At 47.8% G+C, this 11552-nt stretch overlaps 1 non-coding gene and 1 pseudogene across 1 annotated transcript; one reads left to right on the top strand and one right to left on the bottom strand.

Annotated features, from left to right (window-relative positions):
• Window positions 1–5631: 5631 nt before the first annotated feature.
• On the bottom strand, window positions 5632–5738 carry LOC144315058 (U6 spliceosomal RNA). Its single transcript, XR_013380861.1, has one exon. It is a non-coding gene; the product is annotated as a U6 spliceosomal RNA (small nuclear RNA).
• Window positions 5739–10528: 4790 nt separating this feature from the next.
• Window positions 10529–11188, top strand: LOC144313574 (epidermal growth factor-like protein 7 pseudogene; annotated as a pseudogene).
• The last annotated feature ends 364 nt before the right edge of the window (window positions 11189–11552 follow it).

Here is an 11552-nt window from a genome sequence, read left to right as displayed (position 1 = left end):
GTAGATCACATGGTGATTCCCAGCTGGTCCACCTTCCAACACTCCTTTTGCTGTTCAAGTTAGCAGCGTTAATAAAGAAAATAGTCATTCATTAAGCATCTACAACCTGGAGGCATTACTACATAAGACGGTTTCCTATCAGCAAGGGATTTACAGAATAAAGCCCGAATTCCTTAATCCAGCTTTCAGTGCTCTGTGTGAGCTGAAAAACTGTATTCCCAGGCCCACCTCATACTCCACCCTCCTGGTAGCTTGGTTATTTACAATTTGTGGAAGGAGGCCTAGCACTTTTTTCCCTCCCGACATGGAACTTTTTTTTTTTTTTTTAGGTTCTTACTGATTTATTTTATTTTAGGTTTTTTTTAGGTTCTTACTGATTTATTTTATTTTAGGTTTTTTTTAGGTTCTTACTGATTTATTTATTTTTTTGTATTTTTTTTATTGGAGTTCGATTTGCCAACATATAGCATAACACCCAGTGCTCATCCCGTCCAGTGCCCCCCTCAGTGCCCTTCACTCGGTCACCCCATCCCCCCACCCACTCATTTGGGGAATATAAAGTATAGTGAAAGGGATTATAGGGGAGAGAAGATGAGTGGGAAAAATCAGAGAGGGTGAGGAACATGAGAGACTCCTAACTCTGGGAAACGAACAATGGAAGTGTCTTTCTTGTGCTGTATGCAGGCTTCCTGATGGGACGCAAGCGTGCAACTACAACAGCAACAGGAATGATCAGTTAGGGTGAGGTTTAGCTGCACATAACGAAAGAAAATAACTTACAATGGAAATTTGTTACTCTCTTCACAAAAAGGAAGTCCAGAGGTAGGAGCGCTGCTCTGCTACACTCAGCACTTGGTTTCCAATCTTAAGATCACCTCATTATGAGGATGCCTGGGTGGCTCAGTGGTTAAGCGTCTGCTTTCAGTTCAGGGTGTGATCCTGGAGACCCGGGATGGAGTCCCACCCACATTGGGCTCCCTGCATGGAGCCTGCTTCTCCCTCTGCCTATGTCTCTGCCTCTCTCTCTCTCTCTCTCTCTCTCTCTCTCGTGAATAAACAATTAAAATCTTTTTAAAAAAATAAAAGATCACCTCATTATGTCCCACCTTTGGAAGTAGGGAGGAGAAATGGGTAAGAGTGCACCCTTTTCTTTTTTAGGAGACTGCCTTGGAAGTCCCATACCTTTGTGCTTACATCTCATCTGCCAAAACATAGTCCCATGGCTCTACTGAGAAATGCAGTCTTTTAACTAGATACATGTGCCCTGCTTTAAAAAAAAAAAAAAAAAAAAAAAAAGGTCTCTGGGACTAATAGAGAATGGTTGAGTGAATACTGGAAGGTACCAGCTGTCTTTCTCATGGGTGGCAGGTAAAACCATGAGAAAGGTCCCCAGGAATAAGCCTTGAGAAACTTCAAACTTTTGAGGTAAAACAGTGGAAGAGGAGCCAGTGAAGGAAACTAAGAAGCAGAGGCTGTGAGAGAAGAAAAACCAGGCAGGTGTGATGTCACAGATGCCAAGATAAAATGTTTCCAGGAGGGAGTGGTCAATTATGACATGCTGCTGAGAAATCAGGAAAGAACAGAAAAGTGGCCACTGGATTTGGCAATACCATAAGGAGGGGGAATGTTCCTCCTCAAATAGGGAGGTCTGATACTGGATGGCTAAAACAATTAATTTCTATATGTTGGTCACAATAGGCTAGGCTTTGCTGTGGTAACACACAACCCAAATGGCTCAATGGCTTAACATAACAATGGTCTATTTTCCTTACTTGTGCAAGATGAGTGTTGATTTGGGTCAAGGCACTTTCCAAGACACGTATCCTCTACTCCACTGAGTACCTCAGGGATCCAGGCCACTTCCATCCTGGCTTCCACAACCTCAATGCAAGGCTTTCAGGATTGCCTCAATAAGGGAAAGATTGCTGTAGGGTTATACACTGGCAATTAAATACTCCAGCCTGAAAGGGCACTTATTACTTTTTTTTTTTTTAAGATTTTATTTATTTATTCACGAGTCAGGATTGCCTCAATAAGGGAAAGATTGCTGTAGGGTTATACACTGGCAATTAAATACTCCAGCCTGAAAGGGCACTTATTACTTTCTTTTTTTTTTTTTTTAAGATTTTATTTATTTATTCACGAGAGACACAGAAAGAGAAGCAGAGACATAGGCAGAGGGAGAAGTAGGTTCCCTGCAGGGAGCCTGATGTGGAACTCGATCCCAGGACCCCGGGATCATGATCTGAGTCAAAGGCAGAGACTCAATTGCTGAGCCACCCAGGTGCCCAGCACTCATTACTTCCATTCAGACTATTAACTGGAACTTGTCATGCAAGCCGAATTTAACTGTAAGGGAGGCTGGGAATTGTAGGAGGGAGTCATGGACTAGTTAGTAAGCAGTATTATCAAAGCCATGGTTCCCTGTAGTTATTTTTTACTCTGTCCTAAGTACCCAATGTCCTGAGAGGTTGCAGGGCTGCTTTCGAGGAGGTGTGTGCCTGTGGTAAGGACGAAGGGTGGGGGAAAGGGATGCCTTGTTTTTTGGGTTAGATTGTGTTGAAGGAGATGGGGACCCTTGATTCCAGGCAGCCCCAGATGGCTTTTAGGTGCTTCTCCCTGTGCAGCTGTCAGAATCCATGCTTGCTGAAAAGCTCAACGCACAGAATGTTTGCTTGTCTTGGTGCTGGCACCCAAACAAACTCTGCCTCAGCTCAAAGCTGCCACCATCCGGGATTTGGCAGAAAGCTGACCTCTCATAAATGCCATTGAACTTTGCAATGGCCCCGTTTCTTTCCTCCTGGATTTTCTTCCCTATGGATCCATCACTCTTGAATCGAGGGACTAAAGCAATTCCACCCACGTTTTTGTTTTTTTTTTCTGTGTCCTCACTTGGTAGAAACTGAAGAGTGACTCAGGGAGATGACATGAGAAAAAGAAGGATTTTTACTCATCTATTCACCCATTCAGTAAACATTTATGATAGTTTGTGCTAGGCTTTTTGTCAGGCATGAGGGTCATGGAAATGAACAGCATAGCCTAATGAGGGCTACAAACAAGAAAGCGGGTCTTTGGGATACTAGGTGACAAAGGCATGTACAGGAAGCTCTGACAGAGGAGGGCATGGCAAGCCCTGTGGTCAGGGATGGCTTTCCGAGGAAAAGCTCTTTCATTTTTTTTTTTTTTAAGATTTTATTTATTTATTCATGAGACACACAATCAGAGAGAGGCAGAGACACAGGCAGAGGGAGAAGCAGGCTCCCTGCAGGGAGCCTGATGCGAGACTTGATCCCAGGACCCCAGGATCACATCCTGGGCCGAAGGCAGGAGCTAAACTGCTGAGCCACCCAGGGATCCCCAGAAGAGCCCTCTCAGCCCAGTCTCAAAGGATGAGTAGGAGTTGACACTTGTAAGTAGGGGAAAGGGCAGAGGGAGTCTGGAGGAAAGGCATAGGGGTACAAATGCAGGATTGGTCTGAGGAACTGTGGGCAGCAGGCTGTGACAGGAGTAGAGAAAGTCTGAAAGGATGTGAGAGAAAAGAATGGAAAGATTCTGTGTTAGGACTCCATCAGATGCAAGGAAAAGAAGGCCAACATGAACTAGCCTATGCCAAAAGAGTAAATTTTTGACTCATAAACCACCCTTTGAGACAAGCATTACAGCAACAGGCCCAAAGATCGACCATATCCAGGGAGCCACCTGCACTCCTCCCTCATTCCATCTTTCCTCATCTGCCTGGCAGCTCTTCCTCCTCCTTCTTCTTTTAATTATGGTAAAGTGTAGGGGCGCCTGGTTGGCTCAGTGGTTGAGTGTCTGCCTTTGGCTCAGGTTGTGATCCTGGGGTCCTGGGATCAAGTCCCAAGTTGGGCTCCCTGCTGGGAACCTGCTTCTCCCTCTGCCTGTGTCTCCTCCTCTCTCTCTGTGTCTCTCATGAATAAATAAATAGAATCTTTAAAAAATAATTGTGGTAAAGTGTATATTACATAAAATACCATTTTAACCAATTTTAAGTGTGCAGTTGAATAACATTAAATATATTGACATTGTTTGTGTGAGCACCACCCATCTCCAGAACTTTTTTAAAAAAGATTTATTTATTTATTTATTTATTTATTTATTTATTTATTTATTTATTTATTTCAGAGAGACAGAACAAGCACACAGAAGGAGAGGGAGAAGCAGACTCCCCGCTGAGCAGGGAGCCCAGATCCCAGGACTTGATCCCAGGATCCCAGGATCATGACCTGAGCCCAAGACGGATGCTTAACCAACTGAGCCACCCAGGTGCCCCCATCTCCAGAACTTTTTTTTATCTCTCAGACTGAAACCCTATTAAACAATAATCCTCTCTTCTCCCTACTTTGGTTTTTTAGACCACTTTACTCTCCAGGCTGGAACTGTGCCCAACAGCAATCCCCAGCTCACGCCTCCTAGCTTCCTTACCAGAGAGATGAGAAATTTTCTTCCCTTTGTTCCAAATCTCCAAAATCCTTCAGGAGGATTCTGATTGACCAGGCTTGGTCACATGTGCACTCACACCCTTGATTATGGGGAATGGGATGCTAAAATTGATCGTCCCCACCTGGACTATATGGTTGGGCCAGGGGAGGAGCAATTCTTGTGTTTTCAGAAGGAAGGAGGGGCCAAACATGACCAGGTAAAATATGAACCATTCACCAGAGATAGTTTGGACCAGGTCACCAGAAGGCTTGAGTGCCAGGCTGAGGACCTCAGCTTTTATTCTGTTAGGCAGTGAGGCACTGTGGGAATATTTTGGTCAAGGAGAGCAATATATACAAAGAAGCTGGTCTGGAAAATCTGCTCTTTCTTTACTTGAGGCTCTACTTTTGAGTTTTCCCTTGCCTTTCAAGGTTGTTCTGAAAGCTAATTTTATTTATTTTTTCATGAGTCACACACACACACACACACAGAGAGAGAGAGAGAGAGAGAGGCAGAGACACAGAGGGAGAAGCAGGCTCCATACAGGGAGCCTGACGTGGGACTCCAGGACCACGCCCTGGGCTAAAGGCGGTGCTAAACCGCTGAGCCACCTGAGCTGCCCTGAAAGCTAATTTTAATCAGATGTCACCCGAATACTAACTGGGCCCCAGCTCCTTCCTCTGACCTTAGAAGTGACCTCTACCTCTTATGACCCCTACTTTTCCCCTCTGGATCAAGAGTGGTGAATGCCACAAGTCCAATCTGGATCACCTCCTGTCTCCGGGTTTCCTGGCCCTCTCATTTCCCCACCTGCTTCAGGGAATGGCCTCCTCATTCACCTGGAAGTCCTCCTGACCTGTCCTCCAGGCCTACATCCAAGTTCCGCTTACCTCTAAAGTACTTATAGAATCTTCTCCTGGCTTCAGGCTTCATTATTTCTCTTGCCTGGATTTTGGCCCGAACCCCTCCATTGGTCTCTTTTGTGAATCTGCTCATACCAATCCCTTCTACAGTTCCCACTGCCAGCCTCATCTCCTTCCATGCCTTTTGAATAGAGCCCTTTGGCCTTTTTCTGTTTTTGTTTTTGTTTTTGTTTTTTAAATAATCTCTGCACCCAATGTGGGACTTGAATTCATGACCACAAGATCAAAAGTCACATCCTCTACCAACTGAGCCAGCCAGGCACCCCTTAAAAATATGGAACACTTCACAAATTTGTATGTCATCCTTGTGCAGGAGCCATGCTAATCTTCTCTGTATCCTTCCAATTTTAGTGTATTTGCTGCCAAAGTGAGCACCATTGGGCCTTCTTAATATTATCTAAACATGCCTCAAATTACCAAATTTTGTTTCCTTTGCAAATGCAGGCCCCTCTGTCTGTTATGCCTTTCCTATCTCTTTTCACTTGGTGTAATCACATACATGCTTCCAGGCTCATTTCCATGATCACCACCCTCCTTTCTATAGTCAGCTCACCACCCTCCTACCTTTGTTGTCTCCAGGGCACAATGGGGATAACTCGTGTTACACCTGTGACTAGGATGACCACATAATTTACTGTCCAAACCCAGGACACTTCTGAGAATGAAAGGGAATGCTATTAATAATTGCCCTGGTTCAACAGGTGTCAGCTGGTCTGTTCCAGGCAAAGTAGGGGGGCATGATCACCTACCCACACACAACATTGTTGAAGAACCTGGCACTTGGTGTTTTCATTTATCTTGTTCGTATCTCTCAGCCCTTTTAGGAAGTACTGTTATCCCCCATTTTTAAGATGGAAAAATGGAGCCTCAGAGAGAGAAGAGACTTGTGGTCACACAGCCAGAAGGAGGCAAAGCTGGCCGGGGAAGCCAGATCATCAGATTCTAAGCCCTGGACTCTTCCGACTCTAGAGGTCATTCATTATATACCACCACAGCTAACATCTCCAATACCAAGGTTTATTATCTAGGTTGGACATGTGTGGTCCCTCCATATGAAGGGGAAAGGTGGAAATGGTGTCTTATCCATCTTGTGCACCAACCCTGCTCAGAGCTAGCCTAGAGAAGGATTCAGGGCATGTTTGTTACATAGATGACTTCTTGAGGATAGAACTGTGTGTCTCACCTTAAAATATGTATCCCCCTCCACACCTACTACCTAGCACAGGACCAGCCATGCATCTATTTATTTACTAAAAATTTATCAAGCACCTACTGTGTATTGGTGATATAACGATGAGCAAAAAGATAAGGTCCTTGTTCTCGCGGAGCTTACTATACAAAAAAGATCACAAATAAACATACAGGTACAGATTGGGATAAATGCTAAGGAAAAATACCGGATATTGAGTTTAAGACATAATTTGGAGGTAAATTTAATACATTTCAGTCATAGGGACACCTGGGTGGCTCAGTGATTGAGCGTCTGCCTTTGGCTCAGGGTGTGATCCAGGCTCCGGGGATGGGGTCCCACATCTTGGCTCATTATAGGGAGCCTGCTTCTCTTCTCTGCCTATGTCTCTGCCTCTCTCTGTCATGAATAAATAAATCTTAAAAATACGTTTCAGTCATAGATTTGATGGGGGACAGCAAGATGGACACGGCTATCAGGTTTTTGCTTAAAACAGAGATGGAGACAGAAAGAAGAAACAGTTTGGGTAGAAACTGGCTGGCTGGTTGGGCTGTGTGGGGCTTGAGGTGTCTGTGGGATTTCTATTTGATTCTTCCCCACCTCCAGCCAGGTTAAATGATTTCCCCAAAGCTGCAAAATTGTGGCAAGTAACGGAAACCTGCTTCGGCCAGTCCTAACAAAGCTGGCTTCAGGTAGCACAGTGGGAAGAGGGACACCTGGGGAAAGGCAGGAGAGAAGCAGAGAAAGGATGTGTTCACGGAGACAATAATCAGACCTCCCAAGCTGCGGCGAGGATCGCAGCGAGAAACCAGGGACCTGGCAGCGGTTAGCTGGGCAAGGAGAGCTCGGCCCCCGCCCTACCCAGCTCTGCGCGGGGCCAGAGCATCCCCTGCGCGCGGGGACGCGGCAGGGGCTGCTCGGTGCTTGGAAACCCGAGCAGCCGGGCAGGCTCGGCTGCGGGACCGCCAATCGGGGAGCGCCTGCTGGCGGCGCCACGTGACCGGCCTCCCTCCCCACCCCCTTCTCCAGCCTTCCAGGGAAGACGGGCATCCCCGCCACCCCGCGCCCCCGCCCCTCGCGTGCCGCAGCGGCGCGGGAGGGCGCAGAGGCGAGGGGCCGGGATTCCGCCGCAGTCCGCTGCGGCGCGGGGGTGGGGAAGGGGAGGAGGCAAGCGCTTTGCAGCTGCAGCGTCCGCAGTGTTTTCCGTCAAGGTCAAGCGTACCCATTCCCCGGCAACGCGGTCCCGGGAATCCCTCCCTTGTCATCCTCCCAGCCCTTCCCGCCGCCGCTGCCACGCGCCTGGCCCGCCTGGACCTCGGCCTCGGCCTCTCGGCCTCTCGGCCTCTCGGCCTCTCGCTGGGCTTTTCCGCGGGGACAGCGAGGGGGTGGGGGGTTCAATCCATCCTGCCCACAGCTTCCCAGCCTCTTTTGTCATAAGCACACCTCATTCTGTGTCCCTGTTTTAAACCCCACACTGGCTCCCAGTGCCCGCTAAGAGAGCGTTAAGGCCCTTTAGAACCGAGCCCCAGTTTAACCCTTTCCAGCTCCACCGCCCCCTCACACCAGAGACCCGGTCCCTCCGGACACTTTGCCCTTCCAGGAACGGTCACCGCTTGCATGCTTAAGTGACTATTGTTGCTGTATCTTTGGCCTAGCGTGCCCTTTGCGAACCTAGCAAATTCATAGAACCCAGTCTGATCGCAGGAATGCAGTGAAGGTGGAAACCCATGCTGAAATGCCCTTTGGCAAAGGTTCACAAAGTTGAAAGCCTACAGGGATCAAACAGGAGAAATAAGGCCAGTGGGCCAGGGCATAAGAAAAAATCTGTCTAAATTAGGGCAGGGACTGTGCTCTCCATTCAGGCCAACATGCTCCTTGAGGAGAAAGTGGGTCCCATGATGTCAGATTTTATGAGTTTACAAGAAAAGGCACAAGTCTAGATTTTCATGTGTAATGTCTCAATTTTCAAAAGTATTTTACTTATTCATGAAAGACACACAGAGAGAGGCAGAGACTAGGCAGAAGGAGAAGCAGGCTCTCCGTGGGGACACTGATAACTGGGCTCATCCAATGACCCTGGGATCATGATCACAACCTGAGCCAAAGGCAGATGCTCAACCACTGAGCCACCCAGGTACCCTTAATCTCTCAATTTTTTTTTGATCTCTCAATTTTTAAATGTTGTTTTAATTAAAAACAAAAACAAAAACATACCTGTGGACCAGATGCAGCTTGTAGATCCTCAGTGCATAACCTCCTGACCTAGGGAAGAGAATGGCTTTTGTTGGAAAAATACCCTGAAAAACTGTTGAAGGTGAAGGTTTGCTCTTGAAGCTCTGAGAGACAGCTGCTGTGGAGGCAACAAGGAAGTGGAGTAGGATTTGATTTTGTTCCTAACATGACACTGATGTTTTAAACTACCGGGCACTCAAGAGAATCTACCAGAAACTGGAGGACTGGGTTTGGGAAATGGGCAGGAATCAAGGGTGAGGAGTATAGGGGAGGCCTGTTGGGCAGCCACAGCCACCCACCAGCATCACCTACCATGAATGATAGCAAACATTTCCTCCTATCCTCGTGGGGGCTACCTGAAAGCCTGAGAAATACCCTGTGGTGCTTTACTGGTGGGGGTGGGGTAGGTGGATGAGGGAGAGATAGGAGGGAAAGCCAACCACCACCACACCGCCCCCCCCAACCTCTAAGGTTTCATACAGTGGAATAATGCCTGGAATGGAAATTGGAGAGCTCCTTAGAAAGAGAGAATTGGAGACAATAGCCAAACTATGGCAACTGTCCCAAGGTTGATGGGCTGCAGATAATGGAGAGAAAGCAGAAGAGCAGACTGAGGCCATCTTGGGAACCAGGTTACTTTTAGTTCACCCTGAGGTTTTTTGTACCTATGATGTGATCCCTTTCTCTGTCCCATCCCTGGAAACCTTAAAAAATAGTCTCCTATACCCACTGAGGCTACCTTGACTGGGGCGTTTGTGGAAATAGCAGAAGGGGCCAAGTTTTACATCTATTTTGGTATAGTATTGACCAAAGACAGTATATGCTGAAGCAGGAGCTGGATCAGGAGAAATCAAATTGCCCAGGAATTTCCAGTAATCTTGGAGAGGGTTTTGTAGTAGCTACTTGGGCTCATTCTGTGAAGATCTCAAGGGGTCAGGAGGCCCCTGGCTGATAGCTAAGTGACAGTAATCAAGAACCAGCTACAATTTACTGGATGCTTACTTGTGCCAGACACTATGCTACATATATATTATCACTTCCCCCATGCCCCCTGCAGTGATGACACTATCATCATAGTCCCCATTTTACACATGAAGAAATTAAGGCCGAGAGAAGTGCCCAAAGCCACACAGAAAAAGTGGAGTGGACCTGCTCTCCAGCCGATTGCTGCCAGCAAAAGAAATTAGCATCATGTCTGCACTTACCATGCACACAGTGGGTGCTACATACATATTAGATCAATTCATCTAAGGGAGGCCAAAAGCAGTGCCTTCAAGTCTCAGATCTCTGTGCCCTTGGGCAAGTCATACACCCTCTCTAGTTTCCATTTGTGGAATTATAATATAGACTTCAGAATTATTGTGGGATTTACATGAGACCAAGTCATAGAATTTCTATAACTTGCCATACATCCGGCAGCTGTTGTTGCTGCTAAAAATGATGATGATGATGGTGGTGATTGAGGAAGGAGCAGAGAAGGAATCCAGGATCTGGAAGCGCCCGCACTGTATCAACTCAGATGGGCGCTAGTTTGCAGTTTCTAAGAGTACTGCGTCTTTATTTGTTCATCATGCCTACCTACTATGTGCCAATGCTTGACCTCATTTCATTAAAAACTGTTTCAGGAGCTCCCAGTTCAGGGGGCCATCAGGTGGCCTTGAGGACAAGGCTATCTCACCCGCAGACGTGGGCCATGTGGGGTTCACAGAGCTACTTCTGGTGTGGTTCCAGTGCTGGGAGTGTCATGCATGGCACCAAGCATGTCTACTGGGCTGGCTGCAGGGTGTGCGCCATCAGGGCTCTTGTGCAGCAAATGTACCAGCCCTTCCAAGACTGTTGCACCTACTGGGCCATCTACAGGACTGCCTACTGCCCTGGCTGGAAGAGAACCAGCAGGCTCCCCAGGGCCCGTGGAGCAGCAATATGCCAGCCACCATGCCAGAATGGAGGGAGCTATGTCTAGCCAGGCTGCTGTCACCACCCTGCAGGATGGCAGGGTGACACCTGCCAGACAGACGTGGATGAATGTGGTGCTGGAGGGGGCACTTGTCCCCCGTACTGTGTGAACACCTCGAATAGTTACTGGTGCCAGTGTCGGGAAGGGTATAGCCCATCTGCTGATGCTATGCTCTGTCTGCCCAAGTGAAGGACCCCCAGGGTAGCCCCAAACCCTCTGACAGGAATGGACAGTACAGTAGAGGAGGAGGTGCAGAGGCTTTGGCCAAGAGTGGATGTGCTGGAGCAGAAGCTGAGTCCCTTGAGGGCCCTGGAGCACAGGCTGCCTGACCCCCGCAGCCTCCTGGCTCACTCCTTCCAGCAGCTGGACCGCATTGACTCTCTGAGTGAGTAGATCTCCTTCCTAGAGGAGCAGCTGGGGCCCTGTTCCTGCAAGAAGAAGCTGTGACAGACTTGGCCCAGGTCCCTGGCTATGGCCACTGAGAGCCGGTGCCCACTGTGCTGGCTAGCACCCCTGCCCCCCCACCAGGGGGCCCGTGCCTGAGGGAAGGGACGAGGGTCCAGCTAGCCAGGCAGCATGTCGGGGAGGGGCATTTTATTCTGATCTGTGTCAGAATAAAATGAGGGTTCAGGGGAGAGGGAAAAAGCTCTGTTTCATTATGAATAGATACTCAGTTATTTTCATTTTACAAGCAAGAAAGGAGGTTAGAGAGATGATGTGACTTCCCCAAAGGGAACACAGCTGGAAAGTGGCAGCGGCAGGATTTGAACTTGGGTCTAGATTCCTCCGAAACCTTGTTCTTTCTGTTTTC

The sequence above is a fragment of the Canis aureus genome, chromosome 5, assembly GCF_053574225.1.
Source record: "Canis aureus isolate CA01 chromosome 5, VMU_Caureus_v.1.0, whole genome shotgun sequence".
In the NCBI taxonomy this organism is placed as follows: Eukaryota; Metazoa; Chordata; class Mammalia; order Carnivora; family Canidae; genus Canis; species Canis aureus.
The sequence above is the reverse complement of the archived record's forward strand: the minus strand, read 5'-3'. Positions and strand labels throughout refer to the sequence as shown.